Consider the following 11,980-nt stretch of genomic DNA (forward strand, 5'->3'; position numbering starts at 1 on the left):
CCTTGCCCGTCTCGATCGGGTCAGACTCATGCGGTGGAGTCTGGATTGTAGTCTGCAATGTACTCTGCATTGTGCCTCGGTGTGTCTTTTTCTTGCACTATCGGTGACCACCTGAACAACCTCTTATCCTTTAACAGTTCCATAATCATCCTCAATGTTTTGTTTTCTCTCGTTTACCGCTTCTGGATAGCAGTGTCATGTTAGATGTACACCTCGTATCATTGTTGGTTTCTTAACTACTGTACCACACAAGGAATCAGGTCTGTAATATCACAAATTATTTTTATAGCTGAAGCATCTGTATTATGGCTCTGATATAGCTTTCCTATTTCTAAACCAGTTTAAGCATGTTTGGTAGAAATGTCTTTTTCTGTAGAATCTGAGCTTTTTGTTTCTGATCTCATTGGTTTGGCATCTCGCTGTAATAGCTTCAGTATGGCCATGTTCTTTCCTGTGTAGTGCCACATGGTGCAGCCTTTTTTTTAAAGCCACTTGGAGAAGATTTCCCTTTTTTACTTGATCTGGTCAAAGTGTGAGTGACAGCCTCCACCCAATACAACTCAATGATAATGTTAAAAGCTTAAGGACCAAACTAGACGACAAGCCATTCTAACCATTGTTGGCATGTTGGGTCATGGTTTAAGATCAAATGCTTCAGCACTTCTACACGTTCATCAGCACGTTCTACTCATGAACGAACACTGATTTTGTACCATGAGTTACAATGAATATTAAAAACATTTTAATCTTAATCTGGTCATGCAGAAGATGATATTTTTAATCATTTTAGCAGTTTAAAAAAATCCCAAATGGCTTTTCTGCACCATGAATTTTATATTGTGTGTCACATATCTGTCCTCTTAAACATATTGCATTGCTGAAGGTATTGTAGTAGATTTTAGTAGATTTTTGTAAAGTGTGAATAAAATCTTTATTGCATATTTACTTTCTAAAAAGCATTTGTGTGGTCAGTTCTTTTCAAACATTTGGGCTGTACATGGGGGTTAAGCATTACTTTGCATTCTTTTTTCCTTTGCAGTTTAATAAGCTTTATCAGCTTGACCATATTCAATATTGGTAAACAAAGTTTTGCTGGCTTGTTTACATCCCTTTTTTTTTGTACACATATGGTTTTGTATTTACAGATGCACATGCCAGTCTGGGGCTTAATGTATAGCACTGCCAGACAAGCAAAAAACGCTAACAAATTGTCATGATGCCAAAGAAATAAGACAAAGATGATTTGGTTTGTTGTTTATTAGGATTTTAATGTCATGTTTTACACTTTGGTTACATTCGTGACACAAAGTTTATCAGTTCACAAGTTTTAACATCAAACACAGTCCTGGGCAGTTTAGTATCTCCAATTTACCTCACTTGCATGTCCTTGGACTGTGGGAGGAAACCGGAGCTCCCGGAGGAAATCCACGCAGACACGGTGATAAACTCCAAACAGAAAGGACCCGGACTGCCCCACCTGAGGATCGAACCCAGGACCACCTTGCTGTGGTGTGACAGTGCTACCCGCTGAGCCACTGTGCCACCCCAAAGTTGATATAATTTACAGAGGGGATACAGTTTGATGATCTTCATTATGACTTCAAAATATCTGAAGTTTACCTAGTATGACCACTGGGGAAATTCCACCGATTGTATCTTCAGGTTACAAAATATAATACTCATTATTCAGTGTAGCTGGTTAAGGACTCTCATCTCTGGTTTAACCAGACAACAATAGGACAGTTATTCAAATGTTAGTTTGTTACCTTTAAATACTGATTAATACCAGATGTGAAAAGTTGACTGTTTTAACTGACAGCTGCTTTTATTTTGCAGTGTAATAGCCTTAGTAGGGACATTGGTGTCTGGTTTAACCACAATATTTAGCAGTTAGCCTAATGTAAGTTTGCTCGGGAACTTGACTACTAAGCATTGGTCTAATATGAGTTTTATCTACTCTGGATACATAAAGTATTTAGACCCCTTGATCACCCAGAATAACAAAAAATGACAGTCTACTTTATAAACATATTTTAGGGATTAATTAGTTTTTTATTATCCTAGAAATGTGTCTAGAGGGTGTTTGGGTGGTACAGTATGCTAGCCCACTACCACTGAGGTCGAGGGCTCTCACATGATAAGCTATGTCTGGGGTGGCCGAACATCCTAGAGATTGTAAGGTGTATTTGGCAGTGTGCTTTCAGTGTCGGTCCCAAATACAATAAGAAGACCTGTAAAAACTGCCAGTTTAGGTATGCAGACCAGAATGATTTGCTGTGGAGACTTCTGAATACAGAAAAAAAAAAAATCATCTGTGTCTAAAAGTCCACATTTTGCAATGTGAATTGATTAGACATTGTTTGAAAAGACACACACCTGGTTCTCTAAGGGCCCACGATTTACACTGCATTGCCAGGACAAAAATCAAGGCATTCAATTTAAGGAACTCTTTGTGAAGCTTTGTAATTATATGTGGACAAGGATATTTAACAATATTGAAGACTTGGAATGTTCCAGGAACCACAAATCAATAAAATAGAAATGGACGAAGCTTGGTACAACTCTGACCTTATCTGGAGTCAGACCAGTTGTAGCCTAGCAGGTAAGATACTGGACTATTAATTAAAAGGTTGCTGGTTCAAGCCCCACCGCTGCCAGATTGCCACTGTTGGGCCCTCAAGCAAGATTCTTAATCCTCAATTGCTTAGACAATATTTTGTCACAGTACTGTAAGTCACTTTGGATAAAAGCGTCTGCTAAATGCTGCAATTGGAGTTGGCTGGATAAACTGGATATCCAGACAAGAAAGGCATTAAAAACTCCAGATGTCCTTTGGAGAGATGGAAGGACATGTTTAACATACAGTGGTGTTCAAAAAAATAGCAGTGATTTTAAAACGGTGAATAAAGCGCAAAATCAATATAATAACTTTTATTTCCATAAATGCAAACGCACTGAAAATACTACACTTTCAATTCTAAATCAACACATTAACAAAATTTAGCCAGTTTGTTCCTTTACAGAAAGTTAAAAAAAAACAAATATTAGGTTGTTCAAAAAAATAGCAGTGCCAGCATTTTTCTTTTAAAAACTCAAAAAATGTATGTATAAACTAAAAAAAATGTTTGAGGTTTCACTTTACTTTAAATTACTGAACTAATATTTAGTGGCATAACAATTGTTTCCGAGATCTGTGTTGCATGGAGTCGACCAACTTCTGGCACCTCTGAACAGGTATTCCAGTCCAGGATGATTAGACTACATTCCACAGTTCTTCTGCAATTTTGGGTTTTATCTTAAAAAGACATGTTTCAAATATCAGCCCACAAGTTCTCTATGGGATTGAAGTCAGGGGATTGGGCTGGCCACTATTACCTCAATCTTGTTTGTCTGTAACCAAGATGTTTTGGGTCATTGTCATGTTGAAACACCCATTTTAAGGACATTTCTTCTTCGACATAGGGTAACATGATCTGCTCAAGTATTCTGATATATTCAAACTGATCCATGATCCCTCGTCTGTGATAAATAGGTGTAACACCATGGTATGAAAAACATCCCCATATCATCATTTTGTACCACCGTGCTTTACTGTCTTCACAGTGAACTTTGGCTTGAATTCAGTGCTCGATGGTCGTCTGACATACTGTCTACGGCCACTAGACCCAAAAAGAACAATTTTGCTTCCACCAGTCCACAAAATGTTGAGCCATTTCTCTTTGGACCAGTCAATGTGTTCCTTGGCAAATTGTAACCCATTCAGGACACGTCTTTTTCTTAACAACAGGACTTTGCAGGAGTTCTTGCTGGTAAATTGGCTTCACTTAATCATCTTCTGTACTCACTGGTAACTTCGGATGTTCCTTGATCTTTCTGGAGGTGATCACTGGCTGAGTATTTGCCATTCTGGCTATTCTTCGATCCATTCAAACAGTAGTTCCATGCTTCCTTCTGCGTCTTTCAGGTTTTGGTCGTCACTTCAAGGCATTTGAGATCATTTTAGCTGAGCAGCCGATAATTTGCTGCACTTCTCTGTATGTTTTTTCCCTCTACAATCAACTTTTTAATCAAAGTACGCTGTTCATCAGAACAGTGTCTGGAACAACCCATTTTACCCAGTATTTCAAAAGGAAATGCGCTATGACCAAGCTGTGCAACATTTGCCCCCTCCTACCTTAAATAAGGGCCAAAATTGACACCCGTTCTTCTGCAGAATGAATGACTTCACCAATTGAACTCCTCACTGCTATTATTTTGAACAACCCCCTTTAAATCAATGCTTCGATTACTCAGAATGAGCGGCATGCATGTCCTAATTGTTGGGTTTGTTTTGTTTTCATTACTCTACTACACTTTTAAGTAAATTTTTTGCTATGTAGAAATAGCATTTCTACTAAAAACAGTGATTTATCACGTTAATGATGTTGGACTGCTATTTTTTTGAACACCACTGTACAACCATCTCTACAACACTTCATAAATCCGGTTTTTATGGCAGAGATGCAAGACGGAAGCCACTGTTGAGTAAAAGGCATATGACAGCCATCGTGGAGTTTGCTAAATGTCTAAAAAGGCAGCATAAAGAAAAAAGATTGAGCTCATTGGGCAAAACAGCTTACTCTGTCTTGTAGGCATGTAGGGCATCACATGACTGCAGCAAAGCATGGTGGCAGAATCACGCTATGAGGGTGCGTCTTAGCTGCAGGGACAGCTTTTTAAAGTGGACTCCAAACATTTTTGGAGATTTACGGATGGCAGTACACTGCCACTCACAGCCTATTCTGACAGAGCTTGAGAGGATCTGTCCTGATCCAGGTGTACAAAGCCTGTAGATACAGTACATACCCAAGAACACTTGTGGCTGTAATTGCAGCTAAGTGAGCTTTAACAAAGTATAGAAAGGAAATGGGTCGTATTACCTTTGTGAATAAGAGATAGAAAAGTAAAGGGGTCTGAATCATTTCTAAATCTGAACTGATTGTTGCAAATTAGAACTCTAAAGTAGAGTTCAGCTCTACTATTTTACATCATGAAACACATTTGTACTTTATAAAGATAACATGCACCATCTACAACCACAAGGTGGTGATATGTGACCAGATAAAATTAAGGCTCGCACATGATCACTTCTAACTCATTTTCACCACATCTGCATTATGGTGGCCCTCAAAGGGCCTGTGATAGTGATTGCAGTCTGCCTTTTAAGTCTTAGACAAATTGTGGTTTTCCTGGAGGCTAAATTCTATGTTGGGTGTCAAAATGCCAAATTTATACTGAGTTTGACACTTGCCATACAATGTTCTAAGTAATGTGTCCATATTGTTATGCCACAGGCACTGGAAAGAGAAGGGACATTGTTTGCCTGGGCTGAAGCCCCCACCCATCATAATTTGAGGTAATAGAGTAAAATAAAATCCTGAAAATGTAAATATAACACAGAGAAAATAGAGCATCACATGCACGATATACTGTATATTGGTATGAAACTCACTACAGTATATCAGGCTGCACACAAAGCAGAGGAGAGTTATTGCAGTCCAGATAACATCCTATGTTTTATAAAATACTCACTCACTTTCTTAACCGCGTGTGGGGTGCTGGAGCCTATCCCAGCTTTTCAATGGGTGCCAGGCACACAGTAACACCCTGGACGGGGCACCAGTCCATCGCAGGGCAGACACACACACACACACACACACACACCCATTCATCTACAGGACACACACACACACACCCATTCACCTATAGGGCAGTGTCTCCAATTAACTTGACTGCATGTTTTTGGATTGTGGGAGGAAACCGGAGCTTCCGGAGGAAACCCACGCAGACACCGGGAGAACATGCAAACTCCGCACAGAAAGGATCCGGACCGCCCCGCCTTGGGATCGAACCCAGGACCTTCTTGCTGTGAGGCAACAGTGCTACCCACTGAGCCACCGTGCCGCCCTGTTTTGTTAAATAATGTGAGAAATTAGATTTTGACCAGAAGTTAAGCTACTGTTTTGAGAAGACAATACAGAATGTTGTTTTTATTGAGTCACAGCCGTTAAGGAAAGGACTCGGCTGAACCTCCTCTCAACTTCTAATTGACCGCGTATATATTGTGGCATCGACACAGACTGAGACGAGTCACAAGGAATCATTTTGCTCCTTTTATTAAAAAGGACTCGCTCACTCGCTGATGTAAATCAGTGGTTGAAAGAACAGGTACAGGCAACTACCTCTACCCAAAGATGAATACATGCACAAAATAGGGCAGGGCCCCAGTTACTCTTAACAACACGGTAATTGTGAATAAACCACAAACTCAACACACACATGATTTGATTCGTCTACAGTACACAAATTGTCCTAATCACTGTTTTATTACAAACCATTATCATTACAAGTTTCTGCTAGCTCAGTTTACAGGTGGCGCATGGCCCCATGGGTGGTTGTGCCCTGACCTGAAGCCCCGAGCCAGCAGAACAAGATGGAATGGTGTTTACATCGGTGGAGCGCATGAGGTATGCCGAATCGCCTCAATATTTACCCATCATTCCCTTCCTTCCACCTTGATTAATATTTGCTTCCATCTCCTACCTGTTTACTTCACAGCTCTTTTTCATAAATAAATAAATAAATGGGGGGTCATCTGTCTGCAGCCACACTGAACATTCTCACTTCTCTTACAGTCTTATAATCTCTTTATTTACAACAGCTGAAGATGCCTGCACTCATAGACATTCAAGTTTATGTACTGTTGTTCTTAATATTGTCATTTGTAATTTCCCCCAATTTTCCTCCCAATCTAGTTGTATCCAATTACCCGATTGCATTACGCTTCCTCTTTACTGATGTTGATCTCCACCCTGGTTAAGGAAAGCCAAGACTGACACACGCCCCCTCCAACAGGTGTGCAGCCGACTGCATCTTTTCATCTGCACATGGTGAGTTTATATGCGAATCAGCTTTGTGTACAGAAAGTCACACCCTAATCAACACATTGACCCTTGACTCTGTGCAGGCACCATCAATCAGCTAGATAGCTAGCTAGCAATGTTACTGGTAGAGAGAGATACGTTATTTTATAAATTTTTTAATTGCATTTTCTCCCGATTTTTAGCACGTCCAATTTTTACCCAATTGCGTTATGCTTCCTCTTTACTGGAGCTGACCCCCACCCCGATTGAGGAGAGCGAGACTCTCTCATGCCCCCTCCGACACGTGCAGTAGCCGACTGCATCTTTTCACCTGAACGAGGCGAGTTCATATGCCGATCAGCTCTGTGCACGGAGAGCCACACCCTCATCAGCATTATTCCTCGACTCTGTGCAGACGCCATCAACCAGCCAGCAGAGGTTGTAATTCACTTAGTTATGAGGAACCCGGTCCGGCTCATCCTACCCTATGAACAACAAGCCAATCATTGTTTATGCAGCCGCCCAGCCCAGCCAGATGGCAGAGCTGAGATTCGATCCGATGTATTCTAAAGCCCAGCTCTGGTGTGCTAGCGTGTTTTACCGCTGTGCCACCTGAGCGGCCGAGATATGTTATTTTAAATACCTTACAGAGGAACATTTAAAGTAAGATGGAACTATTATTCAACCACTTCTGTTTTAGTTGCTTATTATACTTCCAATACATGTATCAGATAAGTATAAACAAAAACAAACAAAAAAACTATATGTTTATAAGCATAAAAAGATATGTACAAAAAGCAAAACTGATACATGAAATGATTTAACACCACACATTAAAGTTGTTGCAAAGTCATGGTTGGTAATTACAGTTTTTTGACACCTGCGATAATTTTAGCCCAAACCATTTTCAAGTATTTAATGTTACAAGGATTCTTTTATACAAGATAATTAATTGGATTTAAGTCCATGCAAGGACCGTCCATTATTATTTTTTTTTTAGAAATCAATGTGAAGTTATTCAGCTGTATGTTTGGGTTCCTCGTCTTATTAAAATATATTTTCTTTAAATTTACTTTCTAGAATAAATTCTTCTTCAATAGGTTTTAATACATCACTTTATTCATGTTTTCTTTGATGAAGTGTGATGGCCCAGTACAGTTTGCAGAGAAGCTGCTATATTATGATGCTACCACATACATGCTTTACTGTAGGCATGGTGTTTTTGGGATCATATATAGTGCTGTAAATACTGTAATACTAAACATGTAATGCTTGCCCACTTTCTTCTATTTTTGAATGTGTCAGATGTCTTCATATGTTTCAGATAATCTACTAATTACTTTTATATAATATTAAAGATTAAAGATAAGCAAAGTAAGCCGCTCAGGTGACGCAGTGGTAAAACACGCTTGCACACATTTCGAACTCGTCGGTTCGAAACTCAGCTCTGCTATCCAACTGGGCTGGGTAGCTATATGAACAACGACTGGCTTGTTGTTCATACTGTGCGGGAAGCCGGATAGGGACCTCATAAATGATGCAATTATGGGATGCGATCAGGGTGTGGCTCTCCATGCACAGGGCTGATTCGCATATGAACTCGGCTGGTGCACGTGAAAAACTGCAATCGGCTACTGCTCACGTATCGGAGGGGATGTGTGTCAGTTCGCTCTCCTTAATCAGGGGCGCGGGTCAGCACCAGTAGAGAGGAAACATAACGCAATTGGGTAAAAATTGGACACGCTAAAAATCGGGAGAAAAAGGGAGAAAATGCATATAAAAATTTATTATTAGTGTGGTTGCAGTAGACAATCTCACTATTGTTCTTTTTAAGTATTACTATTTGTGTGATTGCAGTTCGTCCTAAGTATTATTCGTAATTGTACTGTGGTTATCCGACTGTAAATTCTTTCTATTTTCCTGTCAGATTTTTGACCGCTACCATCCTGGTTTTTTTTAAAAAAAATATGACTATATTACTCCTGTCCTGGCAAAATTACACTGGCTACCCATCTCTAAACGGATTCAATATAAAATACTAGTACTTACTTTTAAAGCTCTTTATGGCATGGCCCCAATCTACCTATCTGATTTACTTAAACGCCCCACCTCACTGGCAGTGCCCAGGTTCAGGCTCTCCACTATGGGTGGCAGGTCGTTCAGCTGTGCCTCCCCTCATCTCTGGAATTCTCTCCCTCCGACCCTCCTTTCTTCTTCTTCCCTCCCTCATTTCAAATCTCTTCTGAAAACACATCTCTTTTCTGAACATTTTTTATAATTCCTCTGTATGTTTTTTTTGTATGTATGTACTGTATATATGTGTATGTGTACAGGGAGCTGGGGGCATAGAGTGGATTTGATGCCAAAGAGCTCAATTTTGGTCTCATCTGACCATATCACATTCTCCCAAGCTTTCTCTGAATCATTCAGGTGTTCATTGGCAAACTTCAGACGGGCCTGTACATGAGCCTTCTTGAGCAAAGGGACTTTGCGGGCACTGCAGGATCTCAATCCATTACGGCGAAGTGTGTTACTAATGGTTTTCTTGGTGACTGTGCTCCCAGCTCCCTTGAGATCATTGACAAGCTCCTCCCGTGTAATTCTGGACTGACCTCACCTTTCTCAGAATCATTCTTACCCCACCAGGTGAGATCTTGCATGGAGCTCCAGAGCGAGGGCGATTGACTGTGATCTTGTATTTCTTCCATTTTTGAATTATCGCACCAACAGTGGTCTCTTTCTCACCAAGCATCTTGCTGATGGTCTTGTAGCCCATTCCAGCCTTGTGCAGGTCTACAATCTTGTCCCTGACGTCCTTTGATAGCTCTTTGGTCTTGCCCATGGTGGTCGAGAGATTTGAATGGAAGAAACTGATTCTGTGACAAGAGTCTTTCATACAGGGACAGGACTAATTTGTGTGCCTTTTGTGCACATAACCGGTCTGTGGGGGTTCTTGCTGATTGGTAGGGGATCAAATACTTATTTCCCTTAATTAAATAAATATATACAGTATATGTGCATGTGTATATACGTACACTTATGCTTCTTTTTCAAATTTATTTGCCTGTTGTACTCTGTAAAGCATCCTTGAGCATGGTTAAAGGTGCTATATAAGTGTAACTTATTATTATTATCGTTATCCGACTGTAAATTCTTTCTATTATTCTGTCAGATTTTTGACCGCTAACATCCTACGCTCACTTGTTCACCCACCACACCTGTTTTTATTGCCTTTTCTTGTCCCATTCACCGATTTATTTTTTTAAAAGACACATTGATGTACTGTACATCTGCTTGAACAAAAGACCTAATTTCAGATGTACTATCTCAGGGCAGGGCCACCACCACAAATTCAAAGTTGTTTTGACTCGCACCCGCACTTGTTTATTTCTCTTTTTTCCCCTCATCCCCTGTTTCTCCCATTCACTCCCATTTATTTCCTCCCCGATAAAACCTGACAGTCACCCAAATTTATGGACACCTTCAGATACTTATAAAAGTGTCTTTTATAGTCTGTTATTCGATATTTCATATAATTTAAATAAGGCATAAAAATGTTTGTAATACTTAGCATGTGTATATACAAGGGTTGGACAAAATAACTGAAACACCTGTCATTTTAGTGTGGGAGGTTTCATGGCTAAATTGGACCAGTCTGGTGGCCAATCTTCATTAATTGCGCATTGCACCAGTAAGAGCAGAGTGTGAAGGTTCAATTAGCAGGGTAAGAGCACAGTTTTGCTCAAAATATTGCAATGCACACAACATTATGGGTGACATACCAGAGTTCAAAAGAGGACAAATTGTTGGTGCACGTCTTGCTGGCGCATCTGTGACCAAGACAGCAAGTCTTTGTGATGTATCAAGAGCCACGGTATCCAGGGTAATGTCAGCATACCACCAAGAAGGACAAACCACATCCAACAGGATTAACTGTGGACGCAAGAGGAAGCTGTCTGAAGGGGATGTTCGGGTGCTAACCCGGATTGTATCCAAAAAACATAAAACCACGGCTGCCCAAATCACGGCAGAATTAAATGTGCACCTCAACTCTCCTGTTTCCACCAGAACTGTCCGTCGGGAGCTCCACAGGGTCAATATACACGGCCGGGCTGCTATAGCCAAACCTTTGGTCACTCGTGCCAATGCCAAACGTCGGTTTCAATGGTGCAAGGAGCGCAAATCTTGGGCTGTGGACAATGTGAAACATGTATTGTTCTCTGATGAGTCCACCTTTACTGTTTTCCCCACATCCGGGAGAGTTACGGTGTGGAGAAGCCCCAAAGAAGCGTACCACCCAGACTGTTGCATGCCCAGAGTGAAGCATGGGGGTGGATCAGTGATGGTTTGGGCTGCCATATCATGCCATTCCCTTGGCCCAATACTTGTGCTAGATGGGCGCGTCACTGCCAAGGACTACCGAACCATTCTGGAGGACCATGTGCATCCAATGGCGGTGCCGTGTATCAGGATGACAATGCACCAATACACACAGCAAGACTGGTGAAAGATTGGTTTGATGAACATGAAAGTGAAGTTGAACATCTCCCATGGCCTGCACAGTCACCAGATCTAAATATTATTGAGCCACTTTGGGGTGTTTTGGAGAAGCGAGTCAGGAAACGTTTTCCTCCACCAGCATCACGTAGTGACCTGGCCACTATCCTGCAAGAAGAATGGCTTAAAATCCCTCTGACCACTGTGCAGGACTTGTATATGTCATTTCCAAGACGAATTGACGCTGTATTGGCCGCAAAAGGAGGCCCTACACCATACTAATACATTATTGTGGTCTAAAACCAGGTGTTTCAGTTATTTTGTCCAACCCCTGTATATATATATATATATATATATATATATATATATGTGTGTATATTAAGTTTATATGAGGTATTTGCTGAATATTACACACATTTTTCATGCATTATTTGAACACTGTGGTATGTGCTCTCTTGTGCCGCATACATTGACGTGGCAGAGTAGTCTCAGTAAGCGTTAGCAGATGTATTCCTCTTTCACATGTACTCTCACCCTTCCCAATTATGACTGCTTTTATTGTTGCATATGACCGCAGTTCA

The sequence above is a fragment of the Trichomycterus rosablanca genome, chromosome 8, assembly GCF_030014385.1.
Source record: "Trichomycterus rosablanca isolate fTriRos1 chromosome 8, fTriRos1.hap1, whole genome shotgun sequence".
In the NCBI taxonomy this organism is placed as follows: Eukaryota; Metazoa; Chordata; class Actinopteri; order Siluriformes; family Trichomycteridae; genus Trichomycterus; species Trichomycterus rosablanca.